At 42.2% G+C, this 23343-nt stretch overlaps 1 long non-coding RNA gene across 1 annotated transcript; it reads right to left on the bottom strand.

Moving 5' to 3' along the window:
* Positions 1 to 699: 699 nt before the first annotated feature.
* Positions 700 to 1793, bottom strand: LOC110683656. Its single transcript, XR_002503644.1, has 2 exons — positions 1416 to 1793; positions 700 to 912 (listed from the first exon to the last, which is right to left on the bottom strand). It is a non-coding gene; the product is annotated as an uncharacterized LOC110683656 (long non-coding RNA).
* Between the last annotated feature and the right edge of the window lie 21550 nt (positions 1794 to 23343).

The raw sequence follows: 23343 nt of genomic DNA, 5'->3' as shown, positions 1-23343 counted from the left end.
GGCAAAATGTTGGGAGAGCGATGTCATGAGTCAACACGTTGAGTGATTAATTAGTGCGTCGTTTCTTAAGATATGGTACCTTTGGACACCCAAGCCTTTTGACCTTGGAATGGCATTACGTGAATCTTGGCTTATGACATGCTTTATGTGATTATGTGCAACGTGTTAGAATAATCTTCCTTATTCTCTTTTTTTTTTTTTAGTTTGGTCTAGGTCACCAATTACAAAGTTGTCCCTTTGTAATTTTGAGTCGTATTCAAAGGGTAACATAAAAAAACGATGACAAAAAAAAAAAGAGCTCGAATTGAAAAAAAGTCCTTACAAGCATGTGGCGCGCACTACTACAAAAATGGCCAAAGAGACCCGTCCAAAAAGGCCAAAGAGATTGCTTTAGAGGCGGTTTCTAGCTAAGCGGTCTCTTTGGCAAAGAGACTGCTTTGATAGAAGCGGTCTTTGGAATAAAAAAAACTAAGACCGCTTATTGCTGAAAGGCGATCTCTAGAATGAGAAAACTAAGACCGATTATTGATGTTAGGCGGTCTCTTTTTTGGAAAAAGAGAGACTGCCTATTGAACTTAGGCAGTCTTTGTTTTTTGGAAAAGAGAGACCGCTTATCCAACTTCACAGGTCTCTTGGTGTCATTTAAAAATAAAAAAAATAATATTTGATTTTTAAAACGTAAATTAAAATTACATGTCATCAAAATAACTACTCCGTAATGGATTCTTATACATGTAAAATTACCATCTTAAATATTTTATACGAAGTACATGATATAGAGTACAAAATTATACGAAACCCATAATTATTAAAAAAAAAAACCCTTAATCTTCTTCATCGTGAACTTCAACTAATCAATCGTATAGATCTTTGTCTTTAGCTTCAAATATGAATTGATACATATGATTATAGCTGCAATTAACGTATAATAATTAGCTTAACTAAAAAAAAATTTACATAACATCAAAAAATCAAAATCTAGACTTTTATAAGAAAATTAAACAACCCAGAATTTAAATGACGGAATACCCTAAATAAACTCCTTTATCCTGATTGAATTGATGATTATCATTAACAAATTTGAAAAAAATGAAAGAAAAAGCATAACTAAAAAGAATTTTTTTACAAAAAATCGCTGAAATCAATACTCTTTAAGTATGAGATAAATGAAATAAATTGTGAATTAAGATCTAAATTTCACTTTCAATATATCCATTAGGTAGTTTGCTCAAAATGAACTGAGTTTGCTCAAAAAATTAATCTACAAAATTTACAACTAATCCACCAAATAAATTACAGAAACAAAATTCAGAAAAATTACCCACAACTATCAAATCGAATATCAACGCATTCAGAAAATAATCATGGAGATAGAAAAGAGGAATAGGCAGGAAGAGAGAAAGAGAGAGACAAACCTTTGAAGCAGGGGAATGATAAGTTGATTGCCAACGCTGCCACCGTGAAAAAAATGATGATGAGGGATGTATGCGACAGAGTTTTTGGTGGTAACGGGGTGAAGATGAGGATATAGAATGGGTGAAGGAGTGTGAGTATGATAGTAATGGAAGTTCAAATATGAGAGTTGGTTGCGGATCGGAAGGCCAGGAGAGGAACAAGAAGGTAGGAAGTTGGAAGAAAGCTAGGGTTTTCAAGGAGGAGAGAGATATACAAAAAGTTATCTATAAAGAAGTGAGTTATTGGGCCGTTGGGGTAAAGTGGGTTAAAGAGAAAATGACAAAAGAAAAAAGCAATGTAGCGTGACAAGCTGAAAAAAGCAAGAGACCGCCTAACTTCAATAGGCGGTCTAAGGTGTTAGGTCCAGAGATTGCTTTTTTAAGAACACATGTCTCTAATTTATTATAAAAAATATAAAAATTAAGAGAGACCGGTTATCTTGATAAAGGGTCTTTATTAAGTTTCAAGAGACCGGTTATTTGTAATATTGGTCTCTTGAAACAAAGAGACCAGTTATTGAAATAAACGGTCTCTTATATTGGGTCTCTTTGGCCATTTTTGTAGTAGTGGCGCGCAACTCAATGAGTTGCGACCCCTACCAGCGAAAGTGATTTGGATGCGCGCGCTAGCCGTGCGCAGTAAAATCACTTATGCGCGCCCACTATTACGAGTCAATTTGATTTCTCAAAAAACTAATTGACTCGTTCAAACAATATATTGCGTCATTTCCTTTTTTTATTTCTTCTAAACAAAAGTATCGATTTACTTATCCTTTCGTACTTTCTATAGGGCCGGTTTTAAAGCTTGGGAACGAAGACTCTCGGCCACTCATATTCTACGTTTACCATTAAACAATCCACCCCTTTCAAACCACCTTCCCTCGAAAACTAGTCCTAGTCCAAAAACAATGTCAACCATCGAGCAACTCCAAGAAGAGATTGCTCGCTTGAGAGAAGAAAAGGCTCAAGAGGCCGAAGAAAGAAGAATTAAGAAACTTGAAAAGGCTGAAAAGAAAAATGCCGAGATTCTAGCCTTGGAACAAAATATAGAATAATTATCCGTCAAAGAAAAGTCGTTGGAGAAGGTTGTTCTTCGTTCCACCATGGGGAACAAGTACTTCGACGCTGAAAAGTTTACTCCTCCCCCGGGACTTGGTTCACCGGAAAAGTTTGTAGCTATGGACTTGCCAACATTTAAGGTGACCAATAATCCACAAAACCACTTAATGTGTTTTACTGGCACCATGGCATTAAAGGGAGTTGATCCTAAGCTTTATGCTTTGACTTTCCCTTTATCTCTAGACCCAACCGCGAGAGAATGGTAATATGGGTTAGATCAAAAATTCATAACAACATGGGAAGATGTAGTTTCGGCTTTTATTACCCATTATGGGAGTAAAGTAGAGTTGAAATCGACTCTACGTGAACTTGAAATGCTTAATCAAGGCGACGATGAAGTTTCCTTGCTTTCTATGGTAGATGGCGAAAAAAGGCGGCTCACCTTGCCCAAAGGCCACATGAACTCGAGTTAGTACAAAAGTTCATTGACAATTGTCATGAAAAGTACAACAAGCATCTACGTTACCTTGGTTTAGACACTTTTCAAAAGTCTATTCTGTGGCTACTAGGGTTGAAGATGATCTTGCTAAAGAAAAAGCAAACAAACCTTATCACCATCAACCTAGGAATAACTACAAAAAGGGGAATGATAATACTTCATCCTCTATCAATGTATTTGCAACTTCCACGCTCTTTTGGGTGTTTTTGTCCCTCGGGAGAGTTACAACACGAAGACTAATCCGGAGTGAGCTGTACCTGCAACACAAACGGAGACACCGGTTAGGTGGTGCTCCGCCTCCGACGCACAAGTTAGAAACTTGAAGGGAGAAAAAGGTGCGGAAATTTAGGTGGGGTTCTGCTCGGATTCCAAGCTCAGGATGTCTCTGTCAAAGAGAAAAAATGTGTAATAAATGATCAAAAACGTGCCCTCAAAAAGAGGGACATCTCCCTATTTATAGGGTCTTAGGGATTTGTGCCCCTGTTTAGGTAACTGAACCCTAATCATTAGTGGGCTGCGCCGCTTTACGGCTTTCTCGGGATTTGGGCCTGAAGGCCGGCTTTTTCCCTTAATTTCTGGAGTGACACGTGTCAAGCAGGGATTTGTCCAATTTGGGCCCTTCTGAGGCTGACACGTGTCATCCTCTCATTGGACCACGTGGCGGGGTAAAATTACCCTAAATATTTGCCCCTCACAAATGTGACGTGGCACGCCGCGTGGCATCTATGACACGTGTCACGCTCCGATTGGCGGTAATTTTACCATTGAAGAGTAACCGTTCATCTTCCGAGTAAATTACGGAAATGCCCCCGTATTTACCCTCTAAATATAGTCGTTTTACCCTCATAATTTTGTACGTTTTAAAAAAAAATTCTAGAGAAAGAACTTTGAGAGAGCAGAAGTCATCCTTTTGAGTCAGGCGCAAGCAAGAGAGCTCGTTTTCCACCGACCTAGCCAGACCCGCCTAGTTTCAGATATCTCTTCAAAAGGTACCATCATTTCCTCTCTCAGCTCTTCTTCTTTTTTCACCACTTGTACATATTTCTTGCAATGAATGCATCATCACCAACACACACGGCACGACGTAGGTTAGAGTCCCGCCGGTCACCAGGGACGGCTGAGTCTAGGACTGGGAGTGCCGTCTCAGGGTGTTGGGACCACCCTTTGCCTTGGATTCCGACCAGTTATGTGTCTGTGCAGGACACAATGGATCGGACAATGCAGACGGCGACTGATCCAAATTACAAGAGCGAAAGCTCAGGCGGCCAAACGCTTGAGGGAGAAACGTCTAGTCAGGGAGACCAGACGGCTCTGGAGAGATCCCCTCCGCGTGCCCCTTCTACCCCCGCTGACTCTTTTTTAGAAGAGTGCGACCAAGGCGGCGACGAGGCCATCTCTGCCCCCTGACCCAAAATGAGGAAGAGACGGAGAGCGACATCTCCGCCTCAACCTCTGAGAGCAGTGATGATTTACCCCCGCTTCAGGATAGCGAGGAGGAGAAAAGGAAAAAATGGAACGAGAAGGATGATCCATTCAATATCCACGTCTCCTCCAAGGACCGGATCCAAATGGAAGAAAACTTAAAGAATTTTACTCAAATGCACCCGTTAGGAGACGGGTATAGGATCCGGGTGCCGCCTGAGAATGGCACCATCGCTTGGGAGGACGATCAAGAGAACGCAAACAGCTATTTCGGCTGTTATGAGGCGGCGTTCAAAGCTGGCCTTCACTTCCCCCTTCACCAGGCGATGAAGGCAATTTTAAGAGGCTACGGCCTCGGAGTCTAGCAACTTACCCCCAACACCTAGACAAACATTCTGGGGTATGTTGCCGCTTGCGAGTTCCAGGGGCTTAACCCCGGCTGGGAGGCTTTTGCTAGCATGCATTATCTTAGCAGAGCCCAGGCGGCTAGAGGGCGTGGTATACTCTAACCACGCATCCCCAATACATGATGACCTTGGACAAGGTCTTAAAATTTGACGGCTGGAAACACAGATTCTACCTGATGTCAGCTCCAACCAGACGGGAGAATTATGAACACTTTCTGTACAATAAGAAGCCCGACTTGATGGGCAAGAAGTGCGCTCTTCCCCGGATCCCAGAGGAAGATTTTGACAAAATCATCGAGGCAGACTTTTTTGGCCTCACAGACGCGACCTTGTCAACCAGGCAAAGAATAAAAGTCCCCAAGAACTGGATCCCCAAGAGCGCCTGGTTCAGGGACGAGTGCTTACCAAACGTATGCGCCTGAGTTTATATCCGTCTATAGTATCTTTTTATCAGAATTGATTTATGATAATGATCAATTTTTCTTTTTGCAGAAGAAGCATTAAATATGTTGTAGACGGAGAAGACTCCCAAGCGGTCCTCTGTACTCATCCGTAAGCAACTTGCGGAAAAAGATGCTGCTAAGGTCAAGGCCAAGGTAATAAACGCCTTACCCTTTCGTAAATAAATCTTAAAAATTATTTCTCCTGGATGCTAACTTTGACTTGGTTATTTTCGCAGGGAGGAGAGGTTGGAAAAACGTTAGAGAAACAACTCAAACGGGCTAGGAAAGAGACCCTCGCCGTTCCCAACAAAATTAAAAAATCCACCTCCGCTTCAACTCGTGGCGCCTCAGCCGGGTATCAGCAGATGCGGATAGCGGGGCGAAACGAGATGGTAGGCGGCAGCCTGTGCCTTGATCTCGTCAATCCCTTATCAGCAGCCGCGGGGTTCACCATGCCTGCAAACGGTTCCCGCTTGGCTGGCTATGAAGGTAAGAAGCCTTTTGAATCCCCGCTTGAGCTGGGGTGGCCTTTGCGGGTGAAATCCCACTCTCAACAGACGTCATCTTTAGACAGTCGGCAACAAATAGGTGCTGCCTTAGTTTCGCACTCATCATGTATTGATTGTGGTGCAGATCAATCTCCCCGCTGGCCAGATGTCCAGAAGCATGCCCAGGCCATGCTTGACGCCGTCCGGAAGAGGGATAAAGACAACATCCCTGGGATAGAGACGTTCAATTTGGAACGCATTCTATCCCTTCTGGCTGAGGTAAAAAACTTGTCAATTCAATTTATTTTTTTTCCAACGTTTCATCCCGCCTGCAATACTTATACCGCCTGCTTTTTTGTAGGTCATGCTGCGGGTGGACGGGCTCAAACGTCCTTATTCCCGCAAACGGGAAGAGGTAGAAAGGGCCAAGAAGTCCGCCTTAGACGCTAACAATATTGCTTTACACTCGACTATCGTAAATGAACTTGAAAGTAAAGCAATCATTATGACACAGGCGTCTAGAATCCAGCAGCTGGAGGCGGATCTGGAGATGGCCAAATAGCGGGCGGGTGATGCTGATACGGCCCAGAAGAAGGCAGAGGAGGGCCGGAAGAAGGCGGATGAGAGCGCCAAAAAGGCTGATGAGGCGCTCAAGAAGGCCCAGACGAACCTTGGCAAACTTCAGGGTGTTTCCGAAGAGAACACCAACCTGAAGACCAAGGTTGAGAAGCTAGAGAAGGAGGCTGCTTAGGCTCAGAAGAACTTTGCAGCAACCCTGGAGGCGGAGCAAAACCGTCTAGTTTCTGAAAGTGACGCTGACAATGATGCCCGAATGAAGATCGCCTGGGCTGCCCTGTACCCAGACGCGGATTACAGCATCTGGGCACTGGCTCACAGGTATGCCGAGGACGTGGTGTACTTGAGAGAGAAGGGTGATCCAGAGCCTGAGTCCTTCAACGCCTGGGTTGACGCCAACAATGAGCCCCCGCGCCTCAGCTACCTGGTCCGGGTGAAGCACAGGAGATACCCTCAGATGATGAGGAGGACCAGGAGGCACTGTCTGTAGGCAAGAGGTGACCTTTCACCGACAGTATGTCAATCTCTGTTTTTTATCTTTTCTTTTATTTATTCAGCGGCAGTATGCCAAAACATGTTTTTTCGGCCTACGTGTTGAGTATATTTGTATTTACCGGCTAAGGAGCAGGGTTAATTAACAATTTCTCTTTCTCCCGGACGGGGTTTGGTTAACATTTAATCCACTACAACCGTTTGGTTGGGTGGACTTTAATGAATGCACCGACTGCGTCGGTTTTGATCATTTTGCGTTTGCGTTTGAATTTCAATTTTTGCGAGTTTTAAGTTTTCATTTTTACCTAACTTATCAAAAGCAAGCGGCGATTTTTTTCCTAACTAATCAATAGTCCGGCTGTCCTTGCCCCTGGACGGCTGTGTGATTGGTTTCAAGTGGAGTTGGTTGATTGACTTGGAAACGTCTGATGTTGTAAAGAGCATGATACGTTTTGTAAGTCAATCAATCACAATAGTGATTGCCCCAAACCAAGTGTACAGCCGTTCACCAACAGGCGTTCCAGGTACTACCCAAGCGTTTTTTTTGTCCGTCCTGGTAGAGATTTCATAGCCATTGAATAACTCTTTTGCCCTGATTGGGATAGAGAGTGCAATTTTGGAATAAATAACCTGTGAGAACTTCAGCCGGAGACCGATTGATGCCCCAGGGCATCCGGTATTTGGTAACTTGATTGTTCATCATAGATCATTCTGGTCAGACGGCTATGAGTTGACCAATTCAGTCGTTTAATTTTTTGCCGTCTACATGGGTACGTAGAACCGACAAATAGTCTGTTCTCTGCGACGATTGCACCCGGAGGGGTGTCGCCGGACGCCTTTGTCCATGATGGGACATGCAATTTTTTAAAATGAGCAACCATCCGGCCATTTCAGCCTCTGGTCTTGTTTAGGACTAGTTGTATAGCAACTAAGCGTTTTTTTGCTTAGTTTTTAATCGGAGCATTGGCCGATTTACACCAAGTGTCAAACTTAGTTGTTTAAACAAACGAGTCTGTCTGGGTATTACCCAGACGGACAGGCAATTCTTTAATCATACCAAGTATCAAACTTAGTTAGGTAAATGAAAAATCCGTCTGAGTATTACCCAGTCGGATAATCAAACTTAGTTAAATAAACAAAGTATCAAACTTAAACAAGGGATCCCAGTATTACCCAGGCGGTCAAACAAATGTAACCTTTACTAAGTATCGAACTTAGTTAGGTAAATGAAGAATCCGTCTGGGTATTACCCGGATGGATAATCAAACAACAAATCAATTTTGTAAACAAAGTCTGAATCTTCATTAACTGACTCACTGTTTACAAAAAATTTACATTCTCAGAAGTAATACTTTTTCAGATTGTCTACATTCCAAGTTCTAGGCAGGCGCCTGCCCTCTGGAGTTTCCAGGCGGTAGGTGTCGTCCCTTACTTCTTCATAGATCCGGTAGGGGCCTTCCCAATTTGGAGTTAGCTTCCCCAGCTCATTGGCCCTACCGGTTGCCTCCATTTTTCGTAACACTAAGTCGTCAACTTCCAAGGGACGCTTGTGTACTTTTTTGTTGTAGGCTCTCGTCATTCTCAGATGGTAAATCTCATGACGCAAGGCGGCATTGCCCCTGCGCTCTGGGAGTGAGTCCAATGCCAGGTGCATTGCTTCCCAGTTTGCCTCTTCATCATATAGCATGACTCTGAGAGTCGGCTCGTAATGTTCAATGGGAAAGACGGCTTCAGCACCGTAAACCATGAGAAATAGGGTTTCACCGGTTGCCCCCTTTGCTGTAGTCCGGATGGCCCATAGGACATGGATTAACTCTTCTGCCCATAAGCCACCGGCTCTTTCTATTTTCTTCTTAATGCCGTCTGAGATGAGTTTATTGAAGGCTTCAACTTGGTCGTTTGCTTGGGGCCGACCAACAGATGAAAAATAGCTTGAGATCCCCTGATCTCCCAACAAAGTTTTTAGCTAAGGCGTCTCAAACTAAGGACCATTATCAAACACCATAGACATAGGTACCCCATACCGGGTGATAATGTTTTTTCCAGATGAAGGAAATCACGTCTGAGGTTTTGATGTTTTTAACCGCCTCAGCTTCTACCCACTTGGTGAAATAATCCACAGCCACCAAGATGTAGCGCTTTTCGCCTGGAGCAGGCGTGTAAGAACCTAGTATGTCCATGCCCCATTTTGCAAACGGGATTGGGCTATGGATAGCCGTCAGATCAGTAGCCGGACGGTGAATGAGTTTGCCAAATTTTTGGCACTTGTCACATTTCTTTACCAACTCCTTGGCGTCTGCCTCAAGAGTGGGCCAAAAATAATGTCGTCTAGCTCTGACGGCTAGGGACCTGCCGCCTATATGGGAGGCGCAGAATCCCGAGTGCAAGTCTTCGAGAACTTCCTTCCCCTTTTCTGGAGTGAAGCACTTCAACAAAGGCTTTAGAAACCCCGCCTTGAAGAGTTCTCCATTTTTCAACTCGAAGCTTGCAGCTCGCTTTTTCAGGACGGCTGCCTCCTGTGGCGAATCAGGAAGTGTACCGTCTTAGAGATAGGCTCGGATGCCATCCATCCAGGTAGAGCTTCGATCCAGAATTCCAATGGGATCCTTATAGATGCTTCTCTTTTCAAGAACTTCCCAATTGACTAACCGTGGCGTATCATGGCAGGCGGAATTCCTCAAGTGCCTTGGTCTCTTCTTTGACTGCCTAAAGATATTTGATCATAGCCGGATGAGTAGCCTCGTAGCTTCCCTCATACTGGCTAACAACCAATTGAGAATCAGAGTAGGCGTCAATTTTCATGGCCCCTGCCGCCTTACACATGCGAATGCCGGCTAGCAGGGCTTCATATTCCGCCTCATTGTTAGAGGCTTGAAATTTGAAGCGTAGTGCATACTCAAATTTTTCCCCTTCAGGAGACTCGTAGATTACGCCTGCACCACAGCCTTTCTTTGTAGAGCTCCCGTCGACATACACTTTCCAAACCTGATCAAGATTATCCTGAGCCACCAGATGGTTCATTTCAACAATGAAGTCGGCAAAGGCCTGACCTTTCACTGCTTTTCTTGGTTCGTAAGTGATTTCAAGACTTTGCATTTCAATAGTCTATTTCAACATTCTCCTAGATGAGTCCAAGGTACACATTGGCTGCTTGAGTGGCTGGTCGGTGTAAATCACCACCGGATGTGCCAAAAAGTAGGGCTTCAGTTTTTTGAAAGCCAGATACAAAGCAAGGCCAAATTTTTCAACCATGGGGTAACGGAGTTTAGCATTTTTAAGAACATGGCTAATAAAGTAAACCGGGAGCTGCACGCCGTCTCGCTCAGCAAGGAGAACGACACTGAGGGCATGATCTGAGACGGCTAAATACATGTACAACGTCTCCCTAGGTAAAGGACTTACCAACCTAGGTAGAGAATGTAAATGCTTCTTCAACCTATGGAATGCCGCCTCAGCATCATCCCCCCATTCAAATCTGGTCTTCTTCCTGATTGCTTGGAAGAAGTAGAGGCACTTGTTGCCTGATCGGCTACGGAACCTCCCCAAGGCAGCCAGACATCTGGTGAGTCTCTCCACTTCCTTGACAGAACGGGGTGACTTCATGTCTATCACCGCCTGTATCTTTTTAGGGTTAGGCTCTATCCCCCTTTGATCAATAAGGAATCCGAGAAACTTCCCAGACTCAACACCAAAGACGCATTTATTTGGATTTAACATGACCTTATGCCGCCTGAGGGTGGTGAATGTTTCTCGGAGATCAGAAAGGTGATCCGTCTGTATCTTGGATTTGACTATCATGTCATTAATGTACGCCTCCACATTCCTCCCAATTTGATTAATGAAGACCGTATTAATCATCCGTTGGAAATTGGCAGGCGCATTTTTCAAGCCAAACGGCATTACAGTATAACAAAATAACCCCTGATCAGTGACGAAGGCCGTCTTCTCTTGATCCTTTTTCCACAGAGGTATCTGATGAAAGCTGGAGTAGGCATCCATAAGGCTCATCAAGGCGTGACCGGTTGTAGAATCGACCAGACTGTCGATCTTTGGAAGCGGGTAACTGTCCTTTGGACACGCCTTGTTGAGGTCTGTGTAATCAACGCACATGCGCCAGGTCCCATTCGGTTTCTTAACAAGAACCACATTGGCCACCCAGTCGGGGAAGTTACAAGGCCGAATGAACCTGGCATCTAGCAGCTTTTTGACTTTGGCAGCTGCCGCCTAACTTCTTTCCTCACCGTGATTTCCTTTCTTTTGCCGGATGGGCTTCTTTTTTGGGTCCACGGCGATTTTGTGGACAGCAAGATCCGGGCTGACGCCTCGCATCTCTTCCACTTCAAAGGAAAAAATGTCTTTGAATTCTTTCAGCAGAAGGTGCAAGTCTACACCTAACTTAGCAAAGGCAACCGTCCCAACCTTTACGGTACGCTCTAGACGGTTGTCGTCCAGAGGTATATCAATATGTTCACCAGCCGGTTGGGGACGGAGCTCATCTGACCGTTCACCGGTCAGTGATTGCTATTTCTTCTCTTTCTTTACCTCCACCAGCAGAGGTGCCTTTCTTTTCTTCCCGGCTGCTGGTGGGGCAGGCGCTGGGTTGGCATCCTTGACATTGTCAAGGTCTATTGGTTTGTGGCCGCCTGGGGCCACATTGTCTCTAACGGCTGAGAGATAGCACTCTTGGGCCGTTTTCTGATCCCCATTTAGGGAACCAACAGTGCCGTCATCCCTCTCATACTTGATGAGCATGAGAGACGGGATGATTACTTCCTTGGCTACGTTGAGGGTCGGCCGACCAAGGATAATGTTGTAGGCGGTTAACTCCTCAACGACCAAGAATCTGACGACAATATGTCGTCCCTGGCCTTTCTCTCCCAGCCGGATAGGCAAGTCAATTCTTCCGGCTGGGTAGACCATCCCACCCCCCAAAACTAACCAAGGGGTGGGTGACCGGATGCATGCTGCTGACATTGTATTTCAGCTTTTGCAGGCACCGGTGGCTGATTATGTCTGATGAGCTGCCGGTGTCAATAAGGATCCGTCCAACCAGCTGGTTGACAACCTTACATTCAATGACGACCGGGTCATCATCAGAGCTACTAGCAGGCTAGGGGGTAGTCTTGGAGGACTGACCTTGATTCTTCTTCTTTGCCCCGGCTGGGGACTTGGAAATGTAGGACTTCAGCATTCCTTTGTTAGCCAGACGATCCAACGCTCTTTGAAGGCTGAAGCAGTCGTTGGTGTCATGGCCAACTTCCTCATGGTATTGGCAAAATTTATTTTTGTTCCTTGATTGAATGAAACTTTTCATTGGATTCGGCTTCTCTAGGGACAGCCGGTCCTTAATTTCCATGAGGATGGAATTGCAGTCCTTGTTAAACTCGTACTTGGGGGCGTACGGTTTAAACTCTTTCTTCTTCTTCTGGGACGGCTGGTCAGAATCACTAACCGCCCAGATTTCTTTTCTCTTCTTGCTGTCTTCTTTATTTTTGGCCGGCTGGGCAGGCCGACTGTCTTTCTGCTTGTGGGACCTCTTTGAGTCCGACAAGCTGCTAGGCAAGCAGAGGTCGGTAGCTTGAATGTAGCTTTCCACCTCCCTCAGGGCCGCTTGTAAGGTGAAAGCCTCTTTTCTGACTAGGTCGAACTTAAAAGTTGACCCGTCTCTCAGACCTTTGAAAAAGTTTGTAAAAGCTACCTCATCAGACATTCCTTGAATATGAATTCTAATCAGATTGAACCTCCTAACATAAGAGCGCAGCCCTTCTCTCTCCCCCTGCTTAATGGTGCTTAAGTCCAAGCTTGTTTTCTTAACAGGGATGTTCATTGAGAAGTTGGAAGCAAATAGGAAGGCAAGCTTCCTAAAACTGTCAATACACCCGGCTACCAAATCATTGTTGGGCGATGCCCTTCAACGTAGCCGGGAAGCTACGACACCAAGTGGCATCATCCAACCCCTGCAGATACATGAGGTTGGTATAAGCCATGAGATGGTCTTCCGGATTTGTGGTACCGTCATAGGTACCAACCAACACATTCTTAACCTTGGACGGCTGTGCCGCCTCGGTTATCTCCCGGGTGAACGCAGAAGGTTGTTCACCCAGGCGAAGCAGACAAAGCTTCCAGTCAACTGTTTGAACATTTTGGTATGCCGCCTGACATCCAAAGAGGGTCGGTTGCATGAAATGAGGGGGATACTGGCCGTAGACCTGAGTAGGCACACACGGTACAACTTCAATAATATGAGGGCCAGAATGGACGGTATTACCGCCTGTCTGACTCTCATGCAAGGAAGATGCATTCCCGGCAGAGGTATTGTTAAAGCTGTCAGGAAAGTTCAACGTGGAAGCCGACTCAGACAACTGTTGATTTCTCTTCCGGTTGATGATCTCCCGGGCATCAAGAGATGACTTCTTACATCTCACCGGCTGTTGAGTCCGGCGGTAGTTATTGTTATTCCTCATAGGAAAAAGAATTTTAGACCAATCAATGGTCCCGGCTACCTTCTCCTTTGGATGAGGAGTGGGCTGCCGATCTTTGACTGAATTCCCCTTTTCCAGAGGAGTCTTTTTGGCCGACTGGCCTCTACTTGGGCCAGCCCGGCTCTGGGTGATCAGCTATTTAATTTCACCCTTGAAACTTGTCATGAATCTCATGAGCTCGTCCCGGGTGACAGGCGTTGATGCAGCTGCCGTATGGGTTTTCCCTTCCGGCTTCCCAGGGGGTCTACTTGTACCCGCCTGGGAGGCACCCCGCTCCAGAGTCTATCTGGGCCGAATGTGCTTGATTCTGAGAGAGCCGTCTTCGGTTGTAAAGGTTTCGACTTGAGGATCTGCATCCTCATGGTCTGTAAAGACTTCTGGGTCTTCGCCCAGACGGTTATGGGGTGGTACAAACTCTTGAACCATCTTCGAGGTACTCTCCCCACATACGGCGCCAAATGTTTTGGGTGTTTTTGTCCCTAGGGAGAGTTACAACACGAAGATTGATCCGGAGTGAGCTGTACCTGCAAAACAAACGGAGACACCGGTTGGGTGGTGCTCCGCCTCCGACGCACAAGTTAGAAACTTGAAGGGAGAAAATGGTGCGGAAATTAAGGTGGTGTTCTGCTCGGATTCCAAGCTCAGGATGTCTCTATCAAAGAGAAAAAATGTGTAATAAATGGTCAAAAACGTGCCCTCAAAAAGAGGGACATCTCCCTATTTATAGGGTCTTTGGGATTTGTGCCCCTGACTAGATCACTGAACCCTAATCATTGGTGGGTTGCGCCGCTTTGCGGCTTTCTCGGGATTTGGGCCTGAAGGTCAGCTTTTTCCCATTAATTTCAGGAGTGACACGTGTCAAGCAGGGATTGGTCCACTTTGGGCCCTTCTGAGGCTGACACATGTCATCCTCTGATTGGACCACGTGGCGGGGTAAAATTACCCTAAAAACACGTAATATAATAACAGTAATGATCCACAAAGAAGATGGAAAAAAGAAAGAAAATTTACACCGTTTCCTGTAAGCTATAAAAAACTATTAGAAAAGTTGAGCGAAAAAGGCTTACTTGGACCAACAGGGCCAACACCACCTACTCCACCAGTAAAAAGGTTTGCTCAATGGGATGGTAATGCTTATTGTGCCTATCATATATGCATTGGGCACAATACTGAACGTTGCTACGTCGTAAAACACAAAATACAAGATTTAGTAGACGATGGGAGAATTCCCACATGGAAACCTAACAATAATGCATCCCCATTAGGGGTGTTTCATATTTATAAGGACCATATGGGAAGTGATACGTTCAATCCTTTGGACTATATCACACTTATAGGAAAAACTCTATCCATAATACTCATAGGGGCAACTAATGAAGTATGTGGACTATGGGAAAAACTACTGGGTTGGTTCGGTCGAACCATGGGTGTGTGCGACCACACCTCTTCAATTTATAGAAATCTGAAAGTTTCTAACTCGTACTTCGACCGAACTCTTATTGATTTGCTCAAACTTGATTAATTTTCCATTTGCTCTGATTTTGCTCTATTTCTTGCGTGAATTGGTAAGGTGATGGCCGGAATTGAGTGGTTACGGTGGTCGGAGTCGTGGTTTGGTGAGGTTGCTGCTGTTAGAATAGAACAGGGGAGTTGTTTGGTTGATGGTGGAGGGTAGTGCAGCAAAGGTGAAGAAAGGTGCGGTTGTGGTGGCTGTTCGCAGGTGGTTGCGTGGTAGCAGGGAGGTCATTGGTGGTCAGGTGGCTCTGGTTGTTGGGTGCGTGAATTAGTGGGTGATAGTGGTTGTTATTGCTGTGCGCGAAGGGTGGACGGAGGAGGTGTGAGTTGGGCGGCTGAAATTGAGTGGCTGCGGTGGTGAAGGGCTGCTGTTGATTGGAGCTTGCTGTAATTGCGGTTGTGCTTTGTTGTTGACGGGGTGGATGTGACGGCTGCTGTAATGGTTTGCTGTTACGGGGGTGATTGGTGATTGGAGGTGGTGGTGTAGGGTATGGGCCAGCATCAAGTAGTAGTTTGGGGCAGCAGCCATGAGCCCATGATGCTTAGCTTGGACACATTTGACTCAAACCCGGAATTTCGAACTTGATTTGAACATGGAAATCGAGCATCAACCCGAACAAACCTACAACCAAAAACCAAACACGAGGGGATTATAAAAAAGATAAAATAAAATAAAATAAAATTAGATAAATAAAGTAAAATAAAATACTAAAACTAAAGAAATAATAAAATTAAATGAAATAACATAAAATAAAGAAAACAAACTAGAAACTAAAAGAAAATAAATAAAAGGAGAAAAACTAGGAAATATTAACTAAAAATACGAAAAAAACTAGAAACCAATTAAATAAAGAAATTAAAATAAAACATACTAAAACTAAGAAATAAACTAGAAACTTTTTTAAAAAGAAAACAAGAGAATAAAAGGGAAAATAAGGGAAAATAAACACGAAAATAACTCTAAAACTACTCCGTAAGAGTGACATTCTGACATAAATGTCACTCATCAAATTCCCCCAAGCTAAACCTTTGCTCGTCCTCGAGAAAACCTAAGGAAAAAGAGAACAAGATGGAATTATTAAAAGCAAAAGAAACAAAATAGAAACAAAGAGAGAGAATGTACACTAACTCACTGCCGTAAGAATCACGGATGCATTTAGCGTATGCATCAAGCCCTTTAAACCCCCATGTCGCCAAAGAGGACGAGTAAGCTCTTGTGAGGGTTTCCTAAGAGGTTTAACCCACAACTCTCGACAAAAACCAAGGTAATTCAACAAATGGAAAAAGAGAAGAAACGTGAAAAGAGAAAACAAACGCAAGCTCGTGTATGGACAAAAGATAGGGACAAGTACTAATGAATGCAAACCTTTCTAAATGGACAAATGTATGCACGTTCCAAGATGTCAATGGTTGATCGAAACATAACACATGCTAAGCATAGAGAACTACTTAGGACTCAATCCACCCTAGCCCCAACCAATCAGGCCACGTTCTCTCCACTAGCTTCAAATCAACCCTTAATCTAGCTTCTCAAGATTCCACGAAGGAACCGGAAAAAGATAAAGAAATAAAAAACTTTGAGAAGGTAATCCCGACATCTCAACTGTGCATTCTCTTTCCATAGATTTGACGTATATCTCCCTCCATCGTTCTTTTTGCCTAACCCAATAGATTCTAAGGGGCTTTTTATTGGTAGTAACGTAAGGCTAAGGGTTAAGGCGGGGTATAAATTTGAAATTTGGTGATATTTCTTAAGTGAAGCAAAAAGTGCGGCCGACACTCAAAAACAACTCAAGAAGTCACTAAATCACAAACAAAAATACCAATAATAACACTCCCCCAAGCTTATTCAACACCAACATACAATATATACAAAATGAAGGAACGATCCCCCCAAGCTTGAACAAAGCATTATCCCCAATGCTTAAACTAAGGAAGAAAACAAAACCATCAAAATATTTAATTTGTTTCTTTTCCAAAAAAATTTCTTTTTTTTTTCCTTTTTCCTTGCCTTTTTAACTATGGACGGCTTTTTCTGGCAATATCGTTTGATTTTCTTGAATTGCATCTTTCTTTTGAAACTCAACTCTAACCAAATCTCAAAGTGCTTCTTGTTTATGATTAATATTCTCAAAATTCAAACCTCACATGTCAATGCTTCACTATCTAAAAGGTTGGTAAACATAGGTCATTAGGTTTGTAATGCAGTTTAAACAAGAGCGGGAAACATAAAGCTCAAATTGGTTAGCAAGTAGGTAAATTCAAAATAGAAAATACAATTTGTAACAAAACAAAAAGAAGATAAAGAAAAATGAGAAAGGGATGCCCTTTTCCTCCCTAGAGTGCTTCGGTCACGATCTTGGGAGCTATAAGTCAAAACAAGGATCAAGACATGCATAGCTAAGGATCCAAATGTGCCACACAACAAAATGATGAAGGCTAGAACAATGTTACCTCACAAGGGATTATAACTAGTCAAATACCAACCAAGGGTGTCAAATCCACTATAGAGAGAAACACCATCTTACCACATACCAGTGAACCAAGGCTTCACGGATTCCTAAAAATTCTTAACCCGACTATCTTAGCATGTAATATCCTAGAGTCAATCAATGACACTCTCAAATCGTGCATACATTAACCACTTAGGAAGAAAGGCATTCAAGAGTAAACAAATCCAAAAGATATAATGTCCAATCTAAGTTATAACAAAGACACAACACCTAGCTAATTGCCTTGATCAAAACGGAAATCTTTTTGTTTTTTTTCAAAAGTATGAAAAACATGGAAATGGATATACTCAAGTGCATGGCATATATGAATCAACATCCCACCAAACATGATAGAATACCCTCCCCCAAGCTTGAATGAGGCAACATGCTCAAACATAGACCAAATAATCCATGGGAGGGGAAAACAATGAGAAATTAATCCAACATTACCAATACATGATCTTCAAGTCACAATGAGTAAGAGAGAGGGAAAATTAAAGAAGGATATTACCGAATATGGCGAAAATGCAAAATCACACAAAAAACCCGAAATAACCTCATAGGATCCACAATCTTTACAAATAAGGCTTGAACTCCACATGAGTAAGTTGAGGCACATTTCCTTGATTCTTGATCATCACCAATGCACAAGAGTATATCGAGTTGTGTACCTAGCAAGGAACACAAACACGTCCATGAGAGAAAATCAAAACTAAAAAGAAAGAAAAATGAAAGCAATAAAACACAGGTTACTTCCCGCAAAGGCTTGTTTAATGTCCAAGCGAGATCGCTCTAGGATATAATAATTCAACGCACGCAAGAGCTTGACAAATGCACTACTACACATTTCATGGGGATGTAAATAGGCAAATGAAGGACTAAGAACGTGCAACAAAATCATGCACGCAAGTGAAGAGGGAGATGCCAAAAGAAAGAAGAAGATAGATCAAAAGGAAACTCAAGAAAGTAAGAAGTAGAAGAAGGAAAAGAATAATGGAAAGAAAAGGATAAAGGCAAATCCTCATCACAAAATTTTTTGTTGACAAAATTCCTCTCTTCCTCAATAATGATGGAATGAGGGATATGAAAATCATCCATAGAGGGCGGCTCCCCAATAGGCTCTTTGAGATAGGAAGGGAGAGAAATAAGGTAAGGAAGGATGTGGTCGAACCTTAGAGAAAAAGAGGTACGAGAAACGGGAAAAAGGGTAGCTACTCCCTCACCACATGGTCTCACATCGCCAACGAGGGCATGAAAATCAATCATAGAATCCTCAAACGAAGGACACTTACGATCTACACCTCCCTCAAGCTCAAAAACTCCAAGGGAATCAGCTTATCCTGCTTTTCACCACAATAGACAAGTTTCCTTCAACTATCTCAAAACCCAAGGTCCTAAAATCGTGCATGAATGGAGATAGATTCATCTCAAACTCATCTAAGTCCCAAGAAGCGTTCTCGATGAAATCATCTAATAATCTATAAGTCCTCATACGACTCTCGAAAAATATGTGGGACATTACCTCAAAAGAGTCTATATACCCATAGATTGAAGGGTCACAAACATACACTTGAAACTCATCAAGATGGGAAGAAGGATAAGGATTTTAAAAATCAACGCTCTTTTCATTTTCAACTCCTTCACCATCACTCGAATGCTCTCTAATGGGATCCTGATGCAAGTCTAAGCATGAAGAACTTCGAAGATTTGCTTATCATGCATCAAGATAGGTTATCCCTAAACATTGATTCAAGCCAAGCATTGCATGGACACTTTCTTGGATATCAAAGCAAAGCCATGGTTTGCTTAGTGGTTTTTCTTGGAGTTTAGTTCACTTTCTTGAATTTTCTTTACTTAGATTTTGCTTACAAGTTTTTACCTTTCACTTGAAAGGGTTTTTCTTGGTTCAAGCATTAGGATCTTTAATTTATATTTATTTGCTTTTAAAATCAGTTAGTTAGCAAAATAAATCAGTTTAGGCGTGTTCTTGTTCTCCAAGGAGTTTGGTGTATGCTTGTGCGCCAAGGTGCTAGCTCTTCAAGCAAGTTAGAATTCTAGTTTAATTAGGATTGAATTAGGAACTTTTCCTAATCTTCCTAGGTAAACTAAGTTTTTTAAATAGGGCTGTAAAACACACGAATAAACATAGAGAGATTAATATACATTATATTAAGTTTAAACACTTAAGTTTTGTTGATTGTGATAAATTGTTGTTTTGCTTGTTTTAGATAAAACATTCGTTTGGATTGATTAATTAGGTGGATTCTTAATTGATTAATCTTAGTTTTTGTTTAATTCTTGGTGGATTTCTTGTATAGAATTAGACTTAAACATATCCCTTGTGTTTTGTTGATTTTCGGATCAATAATTCACATCATCTTTGGTATCAGAGCAGGTTTGCGCAACTTCGGCAAAAATTAAACTGGGAACAATTGGCTGGGAATTTTTACGTGATTTTTTTTTCATTGAACTCTAAAAACGTCCTGCTATCCCCATATAAATGTTCATAATTTTTAGTTGAGTAACGCGCTCTACACAGCCTCAAACGAGTTGTGTTTGTGCACTGATTTGCGGTTGGGAGTCCGGTTTTTGTGTTGCCTAATTTTCCTTCAAGATTCGATCTTTAAATCAAGATTTTTGCATGAACTGACTTGGTTTGTGTAGGAATCATGAGTGAAAAGGAGGTTCCACAGGTTCCAAGGGGATTAACCTTAGAACAGGCTCAAAATCGTAGAAGAGATAGGCGAATTGACGAGTTAGCAGCAAGGATGGATGAGATATTAAAAAGGCTTGATACTCTTGCTGGAGACTCTTCAAGGAAAGGTAATTCTAACTCTAGTTCTGGTTCAAGTGAGGAAGAACAACCAAGGAGGAACCCAAGGAGGCCACGAAATAATTATTCCTCGAGTGATGAATCACCAAGGCCTAGGAGAAGAGATCGACCAAAGGATGATGATAGGAACCTTAGATTAGATCTTCCCGAATTCAATGGGAGTATGAATGAACCTGAAAAATACTTTGAGTGGATTAGAAGGGCCGAGACACTCTTTGATTACAAGGAGTATGATGAAAGGAAAAGATGCAAATTGGCTCAATTAAAACTGACCGGTTATGCTAGTCTTTGGTATGATAAACTAAAGAAGAAGAGGAATAAGGAGGGGTGTGCAAGAATCTCAACTTGGGAACAACTCAAGAGGCACATGAAAAAGAGGTTCGTACCTAGTGATTATATTCAAGATGTTTATCTTGAGATGCAACTTTTTAAACAAAATTCTATGACTGTTGAGAATTATATTGGTGAATTTGAAAAGTTATGCATGCTATGTGGCTTAGAAGAGATTGTTGAGCATAAGATTGCTAGATTTATTTAGGGGTTGAATGATAATATTGCTGAAAAAGTTGAATTGCAACAATATTGGTCCTTTGAGGATGTTTGCAAGGTAGCTTTTAAAGTTGAAAAACAGATAAAGGGGAAGAAAGGGACGTACACTAAGTTCTTTGTAAAGGGTTTCGCTAAACCTTTTGAGAAGAACAGCTTGGAGAAAAGTGGTTCTAGTTCGAACTACAAGGAGACTAAATCAAAATTTGAAGCTCCTAAAAAGCTTGTTGAAGATAGGAAGGGCTTCAAGTGTGGTAGTGTTGGTCACATTGCAACTAATTGTCCATCAAAAAGAGTAATGACTGCTCAAGAGTGGGAACAAGAATAAGCTAAGTGTGAGCAGGGTAGTGACTATAAAGAAAAGAACGAAGAGGAAAACTTTGAAGAAGAGGAGGGGCATATTGACGAAATTGATCCCGAGACTCATGGTCAAAGTTTGGTTCTAAGAAGGGAACTACACTCTAAAACTGTACCTATGGAAAACAATCAAAGGGAGAAAATCTTTCTTACAAGGTGCAATGTAGAAGATAGGTTGTGTGACATGATCATAGACACGGGGAGTTGCACTAATGTGGTATCTACTACTTTGGTAGACAAATTGAAGTGGCCAACTACTGAACATCCAAGCCCTTATAAGCTTCATTGGCTTAATAATTCGAGTGATGTTAAGGTAACTAAACAAGCCTTAATCTCCTTTTCAATTGGTAAATTTCATGATAAAGTTTTGTGTGATGTTTTTCCTATGGATGCATGTCATATACTATTAGGCCGTCCTTGGGAATATGATGATTTTTGAAGTTTGATGGAAGAACTAATGTGTATGATGTGAGAAAAGGAGAAAAAGAGAGACCGGTTGCTTTAAAACCTTTGATAAGCAACAAGTCTTCTAATGTTACCTCTAATTCGAAGAGTTCTTATTTGATTAGTGAGAGGGAATTATATGGTATATATACTTGTTTCTAATGAGATTCAAATTGATCAAGATAAACAAGCAAAGAGGTCGTATGAATTGGAATCTGTTTTAGAAGAATTCAAGGATGTCTTTCCTAAGGAATTACCTCCGGGACTACCTCCTATTCGTGGGTATAGCATCAAATTGACTTGATTCCGGGAGCACCATTACCTAATAAGGCAGCCTATAGAAGTAATCCGGAAGAAACAAAGGAGATGCAAAGACAAATTGAAGAGCTTATGGCTAGAGGATACATGAAGGAAAGTATGAGCCCTTGTGCCGTGCCTACTTTACTTGTCCCAAAGAAAGATGGGAGTTGGCGCATGTGTATTGATAGTAGGAGTGTGAATAGCATCACTATCAAATACCGATTTCCTATTCCAAGATTAGATGATCTACTTGATGAACTACATGGTTCAAAGTTGTTTTCTAAGATTGATCTTATGAGTGGTTATCATCAAATTCGAATGAGAGAAGGAGGTGAGTGGAAAACAGCATTCAAGACTAAGTTAGGGTTGTATGAATGGTTGGTGATGCCGTTTGGACTCACTAATGTACCTAGCACTTTCATGAGGTTGATGCACGAGGTACTTAAACCTTTCCTTGGCAAGTTTGTTGTTGTTTATTTAGATGATATTCTGATATACTTTTAAAAATTTGCATGATCATCTAAATCATCTAACAAGTGTGTTTGAAGTGTTAAGAGAGAAGAAACTCTATGCTAAGCTTGAAAAATGCTACTTCTTAGTGCCTAGTGTTACTTTTCTTGGTTATGTTGTATCAAAAGGTGGAGTTTCAGTTGATCATTCGAAAGTAGAGGCTATTAAAACTTGGCCTATTCCTACTAATATGAGTGAAGTAAGGTCTTTTCATGGTCTAGCTTCATTCTATAGAAGATTTGTCAAGAATTTCTCAAGTATTGTGGCGCCTATGGCCGAATGTTTGAAGAAAGACAAGGGTAAATTCGAATGGACTAAAGAAGCTCAAAGTGCGTTTGAGTTGGTTAAAAAGAAGCTATGTGAAGCATCAATACTTGCGTTACCAAATTTCTCAAGTCCTTTTGAAGTTGAAACCGATGCTAGTGGAGTTGGAATTGGAGCAGTTTTACTCCAAAATAAGAGGCCTATTGTATATTTCAGTGAGAAATTGGGAGGAGCTCGATTGAACTATTCTACTTATGATAAAGAGTTCTATACCATTGTTAGAGCTTTAGATCATTGGAGTCATTATCTCCGACCTAATCACTTTGTGTTGCATTCTGATCATGAAGCATTGAAGTACATACATGGACAACAAAAGCTCAATCCTAGACATGCTACGTGGGTTGAATTTTTACAATCATTTAATTTTTCTTCAAGGTACAAAGAAGGGAAATCGAATGTTGTGGCTGATGCATTATCTAGAAGATACACTTTGATTGGAATTCTAAATAGCAAGCTACTTGGTTTTGAATTGATCAATGAATACTATAAAAGTGATGATGATTTTGCTACATTGATTGAAGAGTGTTCTAAAGGAGCCGTGGGTTCTTATTTGCTGCAAGATGGTTTTCTTTTCAAAGGAAATCGACTTTGTCTTCCTAAGTGTTCTATAATAGAGCTAGTTGTTAGAGAAGCTCATGGGGGAGGAATTGCTGGTCACTTTGGCATTACAAAGACCTTGAGTATGTTACAAGAACACTTC

This window comes from Chenopodium quinoa, unplaced genomic scaffold (genome assembly GCF_001683475.1).
Source record: "Chenopodium quinoa cultivar QQ74 unplaced genomic scaffold, ASM168347v1, whole genome shotgun sequence".
Lineage (NCBI taxonomy): Eukaryota > Viridiplantae > Streptophyta > Magnoliopsida > Caryophyllales > Amaranthaceae > Chenopodium > Chenopodium quinoa.
This window is presented reverse-complemented; position numbering and strand designations above follow the sequence as displayed.